The sequence below is a fragment of the Delphinus delphis genome, chromosome 14 (assembly GCF_949987515.2).
Source record: "Delphinus delphis chromosome 14, mDelDel1.2, whole genome shotgun sequence".
NCBI classification, from domain to species: domain Eukaryota; kingdom Metazoa; phylum Chordata; class Mammalia; order Artiodactyla; family Delphinidae; genus Delphinus; species Delphinus delphis.
In genome coordinates, this window is record NC_082696.1 from 86,545,493 (window position 1) to 86,562,557 (window position 17,065).

A 17,065-nucleotide genomic window follows, 5' to 3' on the forward strand; every position below is an offset into this window, starting at 1 on the left:
CTAGGTTTCATACGCAGAGAATATTTGGACCTTTGGGTAGCCACTTTCATATTTATTATATCATGTTTTTTTTTTTCCCAATGCACTTTGAAAATGGAATATTCACACTGTTAAGAGAGTGAGTAAATATTCCTATTTGCAGTGTCAAAATGTTCCATTTGGGCTTATCTGCTGTTTGTAAATTATACCTCCTTTTGGTTTTCCTCTGCATTCCCATATGTGAGAACACACATACACTTCAAGATATTTCATTTTCTTTCTAGAAATGCCTATTTATGGCATCTGTCCATTAATGTACTCTTATTGATTTGTAAGAACCTTTATATATTCTAATTAATACTTCTTTTAGTTGTATGTACTGGGTAGGCCAAAAAGTCTGTTTGGGTTTTTTTTTACAGAAAAACCCAAACGAAAGTTTTGGCCAACCCAATACTACTGAAAATATATTCTACTGTTTGTGGCTCGACATTTCACCTCCTTTATGAAAATTGTGAGTACTAAAACTTATTTTTAATGTAATTGAATTACTCATTCACTTTGTGTATGGCTTGATTTGTTAAATCTTGTTTAAAAATGTTTTACCCTAGGATTAAAAGATGTTTCTTTTAAAATATTTAAGCTTCTGCCCTTTATATATTTTTTAACATGTTTATTGGAGTATAACTGCTTTACAATGGTGTGTTAGTTTCTGCTGTATAACAAAGTGAATCAGCTATACGTATACATGTATCCCCATATCCCCTCCCTGTTGCGTCACCCTCCCACCCCGCCTATCCCACCCCTCTAGGTGGTCACAAAGCACCGAGCTGATCTCTCTGTGCTATGCGGCTGCTTCCCACTATCTATTTCACATTTGGTAGTGTATGTTTGTCCATGTCACTCTCTCACTTCATCCCAGCTTACCCTTACCCTTCCCTGTGTCCTCAAGTATGTTAGCATACAGTATTTGTTTTCCTCTTTCTGCCTTACTTCATTCTGTATGACAGTCTCTAGTTCCATCCAACTCACTACAAATAACTCAATTTTGGTTATTTTTATGGCTGAGTAATATTCCATTGTATATATGTGCCACATCTTCTTTATCCATTCATCCGTCGATGGACACTTAGATTGTTTCCATGACTTGTCCTGGCTATTGTAAATATTGCTGCAATGAATATTTTGGTATATGTCTCTTTTTGAATTATGGTTTTCTCAGGGTATATGCCCAGTACTGAGATTGCTGGGTTGTATGGTAGTTCTATTTTTTATTTTTAAGGAACCTCCATACTGTTCTCCATAGTGGTTGTATCAATTTACATTCCCACCAACAGTGCAAGAGGGTTCCCTTTTCTCCACACCCTCTCCAACATTTATTGTTTGTAGATTTTGTGATGATGGCCATTCTGACTGGTATGCGGTGATACCTCGTTGTAGTGTTGATTTTCATTTCTCTAATGATTAGTGACATTGAGCATTCGTTCATGTGTTTGTTGGCTATCTGTATATCTTCTTTGGAGAAACGTCTATTTAGGTCTTCTGCTCATTTTTGGATTGTGTTGTTTGTGTTTTTGATATTGAGCTGAATAAGCTGCTTGTAAATTTTGGTGATTAATCCTTTGTTAGTTGTTTCATTTGCAAATATTTTCTCCCATTCTGTGGGTTATCTTTTCATCTTGTTTATGGTTTCCTTTGCTGTGCAAAAGCTTTTAAGTTTCATTAGGTCCATTTGTTTATTTTTGTTTTTATTTCCATTTCTCTAGGAGGTGGGTCAAAAAGGATCTTGCTGTGATTTATATCATAGAATGTTTTGCCTATGTTTTCCTCTAAGAGTTTTACAGTGTCTGTCTTTATATTTATGTCTTTAATCCATTTGGAGTTTATTTTTGTGTATGGTGGTAGAGAGTGTTCTAATTTCATTCTTTTACATGTAGCTGTCCAATTTTACCAGCACCACTACTGATGAGGCTGTCTTTTCTCCCTTGTATATTCTTGCCTCCTTTATCAAAGATAAGGTGACTATATGTGCGTGGGTTTATCTCTGGGCTTTCTATCCTGTTCCATTGATCTATATTTCTGATTTTGTGCCAGTACCATACTGTCTTGATTACTGTAACTTTGTAGAAGATTTTGAAGTCAGGGAGCCTGCTTCCTCCAGCTCTGTGACAAAATTTAACACCCGTTTATGATAAAAACCCTCCAGAAAGTAGGCATAGAGGGAATTTACCTCAACATAATAAAGGCCATATATGACAAACCCACAGCCAACATCATTCTCAATGGTGAAATACTGAAACTATTTCCACTAAAATCAGGAACAAGAAAAGGTTGCCCACTCTCACCACAATTAGCCAACATAGTTTTGGAAGTTTTAACCACAGCAATCAGAGAAAAGAAGAAATAAAAGTAATCCAAATCAGAAAAGAAGAAGTAAAACTGTCACTGTTTGCATATCATATGATACTATACATAGAGAATCCTAAAGATGCTACCAGAAAACTACTAGAGCTAATCAATGAATTTGGTAAAGTAGCAGGATACAAAATTAATGCACAGAAACCTCTTGCATTGCTATATACTAATGATGAAAAATCTGAAAGAGAAATTAAGGAAACACTCCCATTTACCATTGTAACAAATACAATAAAATACCTAGGAATAAACCTACCTAAGGAGACAAAAGACCTGCCCTTTATATTTAAATCTTCATCTATCTGAATATTGTGTGTGTGTGAGCTGTGTGGTGTAAGGGAAGCACATAAGTTCATTTTTTCCATGTGACTAACCAGTTGTGCCTGCTACTCGTGTTGAATGAGTACATTTTTACTCACTGATCTGCCTGATCGGCGATGCTTTCTTGTTGCAGATCAAGTTCCCATACATGACTATGTGTATTTCTCTGTCTCTATTCTGTTTCCTTAGTTCAATTAGTTGTGCACGTTTCAGTACCATAAATATTTACTACTTACATTTGAAAACCTCAATACTGATAGTGCAATACATCTCATATTTTTAATCTGCTTCAAGAAGATTTAGTTACTTTTGACAGTTTCTTCTGTTCCGCATAAATCCTTACATTCCAACAAGCAAACAAAGACCAGGTAGAAGTTTAATTGGAATTTAATCAAATTTGTAGGTCAATTTGAGTAGAATTGATATTTATTTATTTATTTGAGCCTTTCAAAATATCTTTCCAAAAAAATAAAATGAACAAATTCAACTAGACATTCATTGATTAAGATAAAAAAAGAGACTAATTAGCCGGGTCACAGTTGCTCTCCAGGTACCAAGGGCTATGTCTGTGTGTTTTAATAGAGTTTCAACATCTAGAATTGCTGTAAAATTTGTATCACAATCTGCTAAAGTTTCTGATAATCTTCCATTATTTCTATGGCCCTCTGGCCTTGCACTGTCCAATCTGGTGAAGTAGATAGGGCCATGCTTGAATCCAATCCTGCAACTCTCAAGACTTTCAAGGGAACACTAATTACTACAAGCCCGATAGGGATACAGAATTGCTTTCAGTTTAAAATCTTGATAAGTCTGAAGGAACATTACAAGATCTTCCAATTGGACTTTCCTCCATAATAGCTCTATTCCAATATGAAAATTCTATTATTAAATATATTAACTACACTGTACATTCTGGGACTGTGGTGAAAAACAAAACAAAATAAAACAAAACAAGACAGATTTATTACCCATCTAGCAGATCTGAATAATCTTTTACTCCTATAGGTGAAGTAGTGGTATTTCAAAAATAAGTATAAGTTCAGAGGGAGCTGAACTCAATGACTCCTAAAAGTGTGAACATTTTAATTTCATCATTGAATAGTCATACGAATAAAAGGTCTCAGCTCCCTCTGAAGAAGGCTTTAGGATGATATAGGGAACATCTGTGACTATATCACAAGATCCTAATGCAAAGGGGCGTCCTTCAGTTGAGGGAATGCATCTGTGACATAGCTTAGGTTTGAAATTATGTAAGCACCTAGGAATCCCAACAAAGACAACTGGAATTACATTTCTGCCCTGCAGATCCATATATTTCATTCTATATATACATAAAGTAGCATCATAGCATTCTGTCCTCATGTTTCATTTCTAGAAAGTCATCACCAACTAGCCATTGCCCAGAGTATCTGTGAATCTATCTGTTGATCATCATTCTGTTTCTCTGATTTATACGGTTATTTGCTCATTGTTGTATCTGGTAGTCAAGCCTATCTAACAGGCTTCATCCCATTATTCTTGGATCCCATTATTCTCATTCATACCAGGGACCCTAGCTTCCCTGCAGCAAGCCACATTGTCCCCTCCAGTCTTTAAAGGGCTATCACCACAAAGCTCACTGAAAGAGTAGTGACCCTTACCCACCCTATTTCAGTCTTGTGAGTGGAGAAATGCCCTTCCATATCCTGTGGGGATAGAAAGTAAGAGGTACCTGGGCAGCTTACAGATAATTGATACATTCAGACATTTCCATTAACAATGAGCCTATGAACTCTGGTACTTCTACCTTACTGACCTAAACTGGAATTAAGCTCTGTTTTTGATCAGACAGCCTATCTGACACCACACCCAATATTAGCATCTTAAATCTTTTCTCTCCATCCATATCAATAAATTCAGCTCATTTAAGTCATATTTATTCTCCCTTGGTCTGATCACCTTAGATCCAATCCCACACATTCTCCCCAATTTTGTGACAATACAGATTTCTGGGGTTTTATGCAATTCTTTCAAGGCATAAGGCTATCTGTTTCTAGCTAAATGTTTCCATCTCTCATCAATCTAACTCTTTTTATGATCTGAAACCAATGAGAAATGCTTGGAAGAGGCAGGGGAAAACTGGCAACAGTTTATAAGTCAACTCTTTCAGAAGTATTTAAAGGAAGGCTTGTATGCTGAGAAGTGCATATTCCCTAAGTCACAGGGGAGCCTGTCCCTGTTGCCTCTTCCAGTAGGGAGGTTAAAGTGAATTCAGAGATTTATAGTTCTGAGCCATGTCTATCCTCTCTCTACAGAGGTATGAACTCCTTCAAAATTACTATACAGGTTGTTTGCTGCTGTTGTTTAGCCAAAAACTGAAAACTCAGTGGTTAAAAATAACAATCATTTATTATTTTAATATCTGTGGTCTTCTAAAGCTTAGCTAATATACAATGGGTTCACCCAGGTTTCTGTGTAATACAGCTGATGGGGGAGGTGTGTTTGCAAGTCTGTTATGTCAGTTGAAAAGCTCCACTCCAAGTGTCTTTCATCCTCTTTGGACTGGCATGTTCTTCTCATGAAGTGGCAGAGATTCAAGAGAACGAGCAGAAACATGCAAAGTCTCTTAAGCCCTGGGCTCAGAAATAGCATCCTTCTTCTTTACCTATAGATCACTGTCCAAAGAAAGACTCATGGCCAAGCCTGAATGTGTGGGGCAAATAAGCTCTCTTCCTATGGTAAAGCTCTGACCAGAAAAAGTGGTAAAGAACTAAGATAAAAAATGCTATCAACTAAACAGAAGCAAAAATTAGTACTTGGAAAATATGTCTACTATTTGCAGACTGAAGCGTGAGGTATCAGCTGCCTGGCATTTCCAATTTGCCCCGCATGAGGCCTGAGAGATAGCTCTGAGGCAGAGACCAGGATCAAATGTATACTAGAACCAAAATAACTTACAAGTCTAAATGAAGGTTTTCCATATGAATTCATTACATGGCTCTGGAAGACCACTTTCCCAATTCCAGAATAAGATCTCAAAGAGAAACGGAAGGAAGCCACTCAAAATGCCTTCTGCTTGAAAGAGAACCATGTGGTGGGTTCATGAACACAAGAATGATGAGTTCATTTACAGGGTTGATATTGACCCTTCAATCTATCTGATGACAGCAAAGTGTTTCCAAAACCGAGAAAATCCTAAAAATCTTGATGGAAAATAACCAACTACTACTGGTGAACAAGGTAACAGTCCAACATACAGATCACTAAAGAGCTTTTGTGCATATTAATCCTCAAGCTCAACACATGATTAGGAAAAACTGCTGCCAATACAATATTCTGACTGAGCTGTGATTGAAATACAGCCTCTTCAGACATGAAATAGATATTGGAGCTTTCTGAATATAGCTTTTGATCACCAGATTAGTGGTGCACTGCCCAGTGCCAGCATCTTTTTCCAGAGATCCCCCCCAGAGGTCAGAAAGTTAGGGAAGGAAATAAAGGTGCCCCAGCCTAAGGCCTGGCTCTATTCAGAGACATCCTTTGAGGATGATAGTGTAACAAATAGGAGATATTTGAAACCCCAAGACAATTTCCCTCTGCTTAAAAATGAAATGGCAGCCACTTTGGGAGACAGTTTAGCAGTTTCTTACAAAATTTACAGTATGATCCACCAATCACACTACTTGGTATTTGTTGAAACTTATATTCCACTCAAAAAACTACTAACAGATGTTTATATAGTGGTTTTATTCATAATTGTCAAAACTTGGAAGCAGCCAAAATGTCCATCAGTAAATGAATGTATAAATAAACTGTGGTACATCCTGACAATGGGGTATTAGTACTAAAAAGAAACGAGCTGTCAAGCTATGAAAACTCACAGAGGAATCTTAAATGTGTATTACTGAATAAGAGAAGCCAATCTAAAATAGTTTACATTTATTATTATTCCAACTACATAACGTTCTGGAAAAGGCAAAGCTATGGAGACTAAGTTAATGTGAACTATGGACTTGAGTGATAATATTGGGTTCATTATTTATAATAAATGTCCCACTCTGCTAGGAGGGGGCAGTGTTGACAGTGGGTGAAGTTTTGCATGTATGCAGTTACGGGCTATGTGGGAACTCTACTTTCTGCTTAATTTTGCTGTGAACTTTAAACTAATCTACAAAATAAATTCTATTTTAAAAAAATGCCATCAACACAGCACCCTTTTATCTTTTCAGTGTGTAATTGGGCAGGGCCTAACAAGCTTGCTTTAGCCTGAGTTTGAGGCAACAAGCTTTCTGTAATACCTGAGTAGGAGCCATAGAAAACTGAGCACTAAGCATTGACTGAAATCTGTGAGAGGATATGAAAAAAACATGGGCAAAGAGCACACACAAGCAATTCAAAGGGTAAAGAAATAAACAAACAGTCAACAGATAATTAGGAAAACTGAAACAAAGTGAGATGTTTTGTCTTTCCAAGGCGAATCTAATCCACTGCTCATGGGAGGATAAAGAGCTATGTTGGGAAAAGTATCATAAAGTTATGGATAGGTATATGCCTTAGAGAAATCTTAAATACAGGTACAAGGAGATATGTACAAGGTTACACAGTTGTGATATGTTTATGGTGATGAAAATTTAGAGATATTCTAAGTAAACAAAAATGTAATATAACAATAAAAGAAAACTATATAATTATTTAGTATGAATTAACTACCTAATAATATATATTACTTAAATATTTATTGAAAATATGATTGAATGGAAGAAAAAAATATCAGAATAATACATGCAACATATTGTTTAGTAAAAAAAATTGTAAGAACCTGCCAAGCTGTCTTCCAAAGTGACTATTCCAGTTTTCATTTCTACCAACAGTGGATGAGACCTTCTGTTTCTTCACATTCTCACAAACATTTGGTGTTGTCAGTGCTCTGGATTTTGGCCACTCTAATAGGTGTGTAGTGGCATCTCACTGTTGTTTTGATTTGCATTTCCCTGATGACATATGTGGAGCATCTTTTCATTGCTTCTTTGACCTCATTATGTCTTCTTTGTTGAGGTTGGTTAAGGTCATTGGCCTATTTTTAAATTGGGTTATTTGTCTTCTTATTGTTGAGTTTTAAGAGTTCTTTGTATATTTTGGATGGCAGTCCTTTACTAGACATGTCTTTTGCAAATACACTCTTCCAGGTTGTGGCTTGTCAGGTAATCCTCTTGACATTGTCTTTCACAGAGCAGATTTTATAAAACTTTAATGAAGACAAGCTTATCAGTTCTTTCTCTCATAGATCATGCCTCTGGTGTCATATCTACAAAATAACCAAACCCAATATCATCTAGATATTTTTCTTTCGTTACCCAAGGAAATCAAGGTTTTCTCTTTCATTACCTTTGAGGTGTTTTATAATTTTTCATTTGCAATAAGTATGTGATCCATTTTGAGTTAATTTTTATGAAGAGTATAATGCCTCTGTCTAGATTGGGTTTTGTTTGTTTGTTTGTTTTTTGTATGTGGACGTCCAGTTTATCCAGCACCATTTATTGAAGAGACCATCTTTTCTCCATTGTATTGCCTTCCTCCCCTTTGTCAAAGATGAGTTGACAGTATCTATTGGACTCTACTTCTAAGCTCTCTACTCTGTTCCATTGGTCTATTTATCTGTTATTTAATAATACCATGTGGTCTTGATTACCAGAGGTTTATAGTAAGTCTCCAAGTTGAATAGTGTCAGTCCTCCGACTTTTTTTTTTTCTTTCTACAATATTGTGTGGGCTATACTGGGTCTTTTGCATTTCCATAAAAATTTTGGGTTCAGTTTGTCAAAATCCACAAAATAACTTGCTGGGATTTTGATTGGGATTTCATTAAAACCAGAAGTAAATTTGTCTAGAAGTGACAATGAATTTGGTAAAGTAGCAGGATACAAAATTAATGCACAGAAATCTCTTGCATTCCTACACACTAATGTTGAAAAATCTGAATGTGAAATCAAGAAAACACTCCCAATTACCATTGCAACAAAAATAATAAAATATCTAGGAATAAACCTACCTAAGGAGACAAAAGACCTGTATGCAGAAAATTATAAGACACTGATGAAAGAAATTAAAGATGATACAAACAGATGGAGAGATATACCATGTTCTTGGATTGGAAGAATCAACACTGTGAAAATGACTCTACTACCCAAAGCAACCAACAGATTCAAGGCAATCCCTATCAAACTATCACTGGCATTTTTCACAGAAGTAAAACAAAAAATTTCACAATTTATATTGAAACACAAAAGACCCCGAATACCCAAAGCAATCTTGAGAAAGAAAAATGGAGCTGGAGGAATCAGGCTCTTTAACTTCAGGCTATACTACAAAGCTACAGTAATCAAGACAGTATGGTACTGGCACAAAAACAGAAATATAGATCAATGGAACAGGATAGAAAGCCCAGAGATAAACCCATGCACATGTGGTCAACTTATCTTTGATAAAGGAGGCAAGAATATACAGTGGAGAAAAGACAGCCTCTTCAATAAATGGTGCTGGGAAAAACTGGACAGTTTCATGTAAAAGAATGAAATTACAACACCTACACAACATACTCCTACACAAACACTATACACAAAAAAAAACTCATAATGGATTAATGACCTAAATATAAGGCCAGATACCACCAAACTCTTAGAGGAAAACATAGGCAGAACACTCTATGATATAAATCACAGCAAGATCCTTTTTGACCCACCTCCTAGAGAAATGGAAATAAAAACAAAAATAAACAAATGCGACCTAATGAAACATAAAAACTTTTGCACAGCAAAGGAAACCATAAACAAGACGAAAAGACAACCCTCAGACAGGAAGAAAATATGTGCAAATGAAGCAACTGACAAAGGATTAATCTCCTAAAATATACAAGCAATTCATGCAGCTCAATATCAGAAAAACAAAAATCCCAATCCAAAAATGGGCAGAAGACCTAAATAGACATTTCTCCAAAGAAGATATAAAGATTGCCAACCAACACATGAAAGAATGCTCAACATCATTAATCATTAGAGAAATGCAAATCAAAACTACAATGAGATATCATCTCACACTGGTCAGAATGGCCATCATCAAAATATCTACAAACAATAAATGCTGGAGAGGGTGTGGAGAAAAGGAACTCTGTTGCACTGTTGGTGGGAATGTAAATTGATACAGCCACTATGGAGAACAGAATGGAGGTTCCTTAAAAAACTAAAATTAGAACTACCATATGACCCAGCAATCCCACTATTGGGCATATACCCTAAGGCAACCATTGATTCAAAAAGAGTCATATACCAAAATGATCATTGCAGCTCTACTTACAATAGCCAGGACATGGAATCAACCTAAGTGTCCATCAACAGATGAATGGATAAAGAAGATGTGGCATATATATATATATATATATATATATATATATATATATATATATATATATATATATATATAATGGAATATTACTCAGCCATAAAAAGGAACGAAACTGAGTTATTTGTAGTGAGGTGGATGGACCTACAGACTGTCATACAGAATACAGTAAGTCAGAAAGAGAAAAACAAATGCCATATGCTAACACATTTATATAGAATCTAAAAAAAAAAAGAAAAAGAAAAAAAATGGTCAGAAGAACCTAGGGGCAAGACGGGAATGAAAATGCAGACCTACTAGAGAATAGACTTGAGGATATGGGGAGTGCGAATGGTAAGCTTGGACAAAGTGAGAGATTGGTGTGGACATATATACACTAACAAAAGTAAAACAGATACCTAGTGGGAAGCAGCCGCATAGTACAGGGAGACCAGCTTGGTGCTTTGTGATCACCTAGAGGGGTGGGATGTGGGTGGGTGGGAGGGAGACACATGAGGGAGGAGATATGGGGACATACGTATATGTATAACTGATTCACTTTGTTATAAAGCATAAACTAACACACCATTGTAAAGCAATTATACTCCAATAACGATATTTTAAAAAATTGAAATAATCTAACAACTCACTTAAAACCAATTTTTGTATCTGTATATTTAGTATAAATTGAATTAAACTATAGACACTATAACAAGAAACATGTTGAAAATGATATTTATTGCAAAACACTTCATGATTACCTCCATATTTTTTAATCTCTTCCTTCCTCTTGGTTATTGGATCTGAGGTCTGAAACAGTTAATACTTGATGACATCATTTAAAGGCGAATTCCTTGAGCTATGACAGCATGTAGATGACAGCCCCAATTCATATACAAAGTCATTGCAAAACTGGATACTGGAATTGACATTTTTGACACTTGATAATTTATGTTTGATATTCCATAGAGATAATGTCCTTTTAAGCTATACTCATCAGTTCACTTAGGTCAGTAACAATAATGCCAACCTACTGAAAAAGTATAGCTAAATAGAGAATTCACCAGAATAATTAGAGTAATAGTGACAGCTCCATTCAAAGAATACAGAAGAATAATTTTTTTCAAATGCTGGCTGCTGTTATTATAACAAAATCATTATCACTATTCTTTTATGGTGTGTGATGTTCATGATTTTAACAGTGCTTTACTGTTATAAAGTTGAAAATGATTGGTTAAGGTGCATTTAAATACAGATCAAAATGTGTACATTTTTCTATAAATTTTTACCTAGAAACCAGTTATTAAGCTGAATGACTTCTAGTCAACTGAATACTTTGCCATAGCACCATTGTTTCAGATTAAATCTCTGACCTTTTATACTAAAATTATAATAATGACATAAAAGACTATTTTAAAGATAATTACTCTGTGGAGAAAATATATTAGGTAGAAAACAGAAGACTCAAATAAATAGAATTAGAAATGAAAAAGAAGTAAAAACTGACACTGCAGAAATAAAAAGGATCATGAGATATTACTACAAGCAACTATATGCCAATAAAATAGACAACCAGGAAGAAATGGACACATTCTTAGAAAAGCAAAACCTTCCAAGACTGAACCAGGAAGAAATGGAAAATATGAACAGACCAATCACAAGTACTGAAATTGAGACTGTGATTAAAAATGTTCCAACAAACAAAAGCCTAGGACCAGATGGCTTCACAGAAGAATTCTATCAAACATTTAGAGAAGAGGTAACACCCATCCTTCTCGAACTCTTCCAAAAAATTGCAGAGAGAAGAACAATCCATATGCATACTTTCCTTCTTTTCATTTTGTTTGAGGTACACAGAATGTACAACACCTTAAAATACAGCATCTTAAAGATGTAGATAAATTGAAACATTAAAAGTAAACTATGCATATCATAGAGTATTCAATATCCTCTTAGATTAATATTAAGTTTGATATTTTTCTATGTGCAAATGTTCAAACTACTGTTTTTACTTTTTATTACATATGCTTGTATACTTAAACATGCCTGTATCTCTTAAAAAATGAAAACTTATTAAAGAACAGAGAGTAAGATTTATATCATATTTTATAAATGGTTATTTTTTAAAAAATATTAGAGTGTTTAACTTCATAAAATTTTAATACAGGACTCTTTATTCATTTTTCAAATAGAAAATATTAATAATTATTTGATTAACAAATGCCATTACATACAAAGAAGAGTTGCTCAGGAATGCTGGTTTAGTGTTACAAGAAAAAGGAATAAATTGCATTAAAATGTATTATAAATTCTCACAAAATTTCAATTGTTATAACACAGGCTAAGAAGTTCTTAGAGTAAAGTTTCACCAGCAACATTTTATAGTTTCATTTTTGGATTTGACTGTAGGTTTCATATAAAATAATCTATTGATATATATATATAGGTCAAATCTTAATACTACAAAAATACTTTTAAATCAAAACTCTCATTAAAAACTCTATACTTCTGTGAAAAATGCCACTGGTAGTTTGACAGGGATTGCGTTGAATCTGTAGATAACTTTGTGTAGTATAGTCATTTTGTCAGTGTTGATACTTCCAATCCAAGAACATGGTTTATCTCTCCATCTGTTTGTATCATATTTAATTTCTTTCATCAGTGTCTTATTGTCTTCTGCATACAGGTCTTTTGTCTCCTTAGGTAGGTTTATTCCTAGGTATTTTATTCTTTTTGTTGCAATGGTAAATGGGAGTGTTTCCTTAATTTATTTTTCATATTTTCCATCACTAGTGTATAGGAATGCTAGAGATTTCTGTGCATTAATTTTGTATCCTGCTACTTTACCAAATTCATTGATTAGCTCTAGTAGTTTTCTGGTAGCATCTTTAGGATTCTCTGTGTATAGTATCATGCCATCTGCAAACAGTGACAGCTTTACTTCTTTTCTGAATTAGATTCCTTTTATTTCTTTTTCTTCTCTGATTGCTGTGGCTAAAACTTCCAAAACTTTGTGGAATAATAGTGGTGAGAATGGGCAACCTTGTCTTTTCCCTGATCTTAGTGGAAATGGTTTCAGTATTTCACCATTGAGAATGATGGTGACTGTGGATTTGTCATATATGGCCTTTATTATGTTGAGGTAAGTTCCCTCTATGCCTGCTTTCTGGAGGGTTTTTATCATAAAAGGGTGTTGGATTTTGTCAAAAGATTTCTCTGCATCTATTGAGAAATTCATGTTTTTTCTCCTTCAATTTGTTAAGATGGGGTATCACATTGATTGATCTCCGTATATTGAAGAATCCTTGCACTCCTGGGATAAACCCCACTTGATCATGGTGTATGCTCCTTTCAATGTGCTGTTGGATTTGTTTGCTAGTATGTTTTTGAGGATTTTTACATGTATGTTCTTCAGTGATATTGGCCTGTAGTTTTCTTTCCTTGTGACATCTTTGTCTGGTTTTGGTATCAGGGTGATGGTAGCCTCATAGAATGAGTTTGGGAGTATTCCTCCCTCTGTTATATTTTGGAAGAGTTTGAGAAGGATAGGCGTTAACTCTTCTCTAAATATTTAATAGAATTCACCTGTGAAGCCATCTGGTCCTGGGCTTTTGTTTGTTGGAATATTTTTAATCACAGTCTCAATTTCAGTGCTTGGGATTGGTCTGTTTATATTTTCTATTTCTTCCTGGTCAGTCTCAGAAGATTGTGCTTTTTCTAAGAATGTGTCCATTTCTTACAGGTTGTCCATTTTATTGGCATATAGTTGCTTGTAGTAATCTCTCATGATCCTTTTTATTTCTGCAGTGTCAGTTTTTACTTCTCCTTTTTCATTTCTAATTCTATTGATTTGAGTCTTCTCCCTTTTTCTCTTGATGAGTCTGGCTAAAATTTCACAATGTGTATGGAAACACAAAAGGCCCCAAATAGCCAAAGAAATCTTGAGAAAGAAAACTGGAGCTGGATGAATCAGGCTCCCAGACTTATGACTCTACTATAAAGCTACAGTAATCCAGACAGTATGGTACCAGCACAAAACAGAAAATAGGTCACTGGAACAGGATTGAGGGCCCAGAGATAAACCCATGTACATAGGTCACCTTATTTTTGATAAAGGTGGCAAGAATATACAATGAAGGAAAGACAGCCTCTTCAATAATTGTTGCTGGGAAAACAGGATAGCTACCTGTAAAAGAATGAAATTAGAACACTCCCTAACACCATACACAAAAGTAAACTCGAAATGAATTAAAGACCTAACTATAAGGGCAGACACTATAAAACTCTTAGAGGAAAACGTAAGCAGAACACTCTATGACATAAATCACAGCAAGATCCTTTTTGACCCACCTCCTGGAGAAATGGAAATAAAAACAAAAATAAACAAATGGGACCTAATGTAACTTAAAAGCTTTTGCACAGCCATGGAAAACGTAAACAAGATGAAAAGACAACCCTCAGACTGGGAGAAAATATTTGCAAATGAAGCAACTGACAAAGGATTAATCACCAAATTTTACAAGCAGCTCATGCAGTTCAATATAAAATAAAAACAAACAATATAATCCAAAAATGATCACAAGACCTAAATAGACACTTCTCTAAAGAACATATACAGATTCCCAACAAACACATGAAAGAATGCTCAACGTCACTAATCATTAGAGAAATGCAAATCAAAACTAAAATGTGGTATCACCTCACACCAATTAGAATGGCCATCATCAAAATATCTACAAACAATAAATGCTGGAGAGGGTGTGGAGAAAAGGGAACTCTGTTGCACTGTTGGTGGGAATGTAAATTGATACAACTGCTATGGAGAACAGTATGGAGGTTCCTTAAAAAGCTAAAAATAGGACTACCATATGACCCAGAAATCCCACTACTGGGCATATACCCTGAGAAAACCATAATCCAAAAGGAGTCATGTACTGCAATGTTCATTTCAGCTCTATTTACAATAGCCAGGACAGGGAAGCAACCTAAATGTCCATTGACAGATGAATGGATAAAGAAGATATGGCACATATATACAATGGAATATTACTCAGCCATAAAGAGAAAAGAAACTGAGTTATTTGTTGTGAGGTGGATGGACCTAGGGTCTGTTATACAGATTGAAGTAAGTCAGAAAGAGACAAACAAATACTATATGCTAACAGATATATATGGAATTAAAAAAAATGTTTATGAAGAACCTAGGGGCAGGACAGGAGTAAAGGCACAGACATAGAGAATGGACTTGAAGACACGGGGAGTGGGAAGGGTAAGCTAGGACGAAGTGAGAGCATGGCTTGGACATACATACACCACCAAATGTGAAATAGATAGTGGGAAGCAGCCACATAGCACAGGGAGAGCAGCTCGGTGCTTTGTGAACACTTAGGGGGGTGGGATAGGGATGGTGGGAGGAGGTGCAAGAGGGAGGAGATATGGGGTTATATGTATAAGCATAGCTGATTCACTTTGTTTTACAGCAGAAACTAACACACCATTGTAAAGCAATTATACTCAAATAAAGATGTTAAAAAAAGAATCCTTTATACTTTGTCTTGGATCTTTTAATATGATTTAATCAGTACAGTCACTATATTTTAAAATAAGTCAGCTTTCTAGAAGCATAAAAACAATTTCTCTACTTATTAATTCTTTACTCATCTGAAGTAAGATAAAAAAACAACATAAAAGACTAATGTAAAGCAGAGGTTCATCTTAGGGCTCTATGCCCCTGTGATTATTTTGCATCTTTCCATCTGTTTTCATCATGGAAAAATTGCCTCATGTAAATTATAATTGCTCTTCTTAATCTCAACTTTATTTTAATGTATTGAAGCTTTTTCAGAAGTCACCTGTTAAAATGCATTTTGGTGATTGGAAAAGTACGTTGAAAATATAAGTAAAAATTTTAATATCACTACCAAATTAAAAGAAATTTAAACAAAAATGTTCAAAACCTTGACAACCTATTTAATTCCACTGAAACTTTTGAAATAAAAGTCTTATCTTTTATTTGGAACATCTAGGGTCATTTGTAGAGACGTGGATGGATCTAGAAACTGTCATACAGAGTGAAGTAAGTCAGAAAGAGAAAAACAAATATCGTATGTTAACGCATATATGTGGAACCTAGAAAAGTGATACAGATGAACCAGTTTGCAGGGCAGAAACAGAGACACAGATTTAGAGAACAAACATATGGACCCCAAGGGGAGAAAGTGGCGATGGGGTGTGGTAGTGTGAGGAATTGGGAGATTGGGATTGACATATATACACTAATATGTATAAAATTGATAATTAATAAGAACCTGCTGTAAAAAAAAGTAAAATAAAATTCAAAAATCAAGAAAAATTTGAAAAAATAATATATTACATATTTCATGGTCTTAATTGTTTCTTTGAAGTAGGATATGTTTACTATATGCATTCTTTTAAAAGTGGTTAAAGTTTCATCAGAAAGAAGAAATGTTTTAGAGACTTTTAGTATAGAACAATAACTATTATAAAATTAAATGGGTCACTTAAGATGTTAATAAAAAGGTTCAATTTTGTTTTTTTTCCCCTCATCCTAGGTAGATGTGTTCTGAATAAAGAAGGGATGGGAACCTCCCCAGGTAATAATAGAAGGAAGTGTTGAAGGGATAGGGTCCTTTAGCTAGAAGCCAGTAGGAGGAAATGTCTGTCGAGGATCCTTTGACACAACCATGCACTTTCATTTTCTAAGTGTCTGAAGGGCCAGGTTAAGTGCAGAGAGAACAAATTGGGAGTGTTCAACACTGTGCTTGCCTCTCCTAGTGAGAGGTGTAGGGGTGAGTGGGGAGGAAAGAGAAAAAGAAAGGGAGGTGGGGGGAAGAATGGGAAGGAGGGAAAGAGAGTACATATATATACATTAATTTTCCTGGGAAAGACTATACACAGAGATTCAAGGTAGAAGCTCTTTTCTGGAATAAAGATTTGATCTTCATGGAAATTTGCCCTAATATGATGTGATAAATGAATAT

At 35.0% G+C, this 17,065-nt stretch overlaps 1 protein-coding gene across 1 annotated transcript in view; it reads left to right on the forward strand.

Moving 5' to 3' along the window:
• EYS (eyes shut homolog) overlaps positions 1–17,065 on the forward strand; it is a 1,667,443-nt gene that overhangs the window by 506,995 nt on the left and 1,143,383 nt on the right. The window lies entirely within an intron of this gene.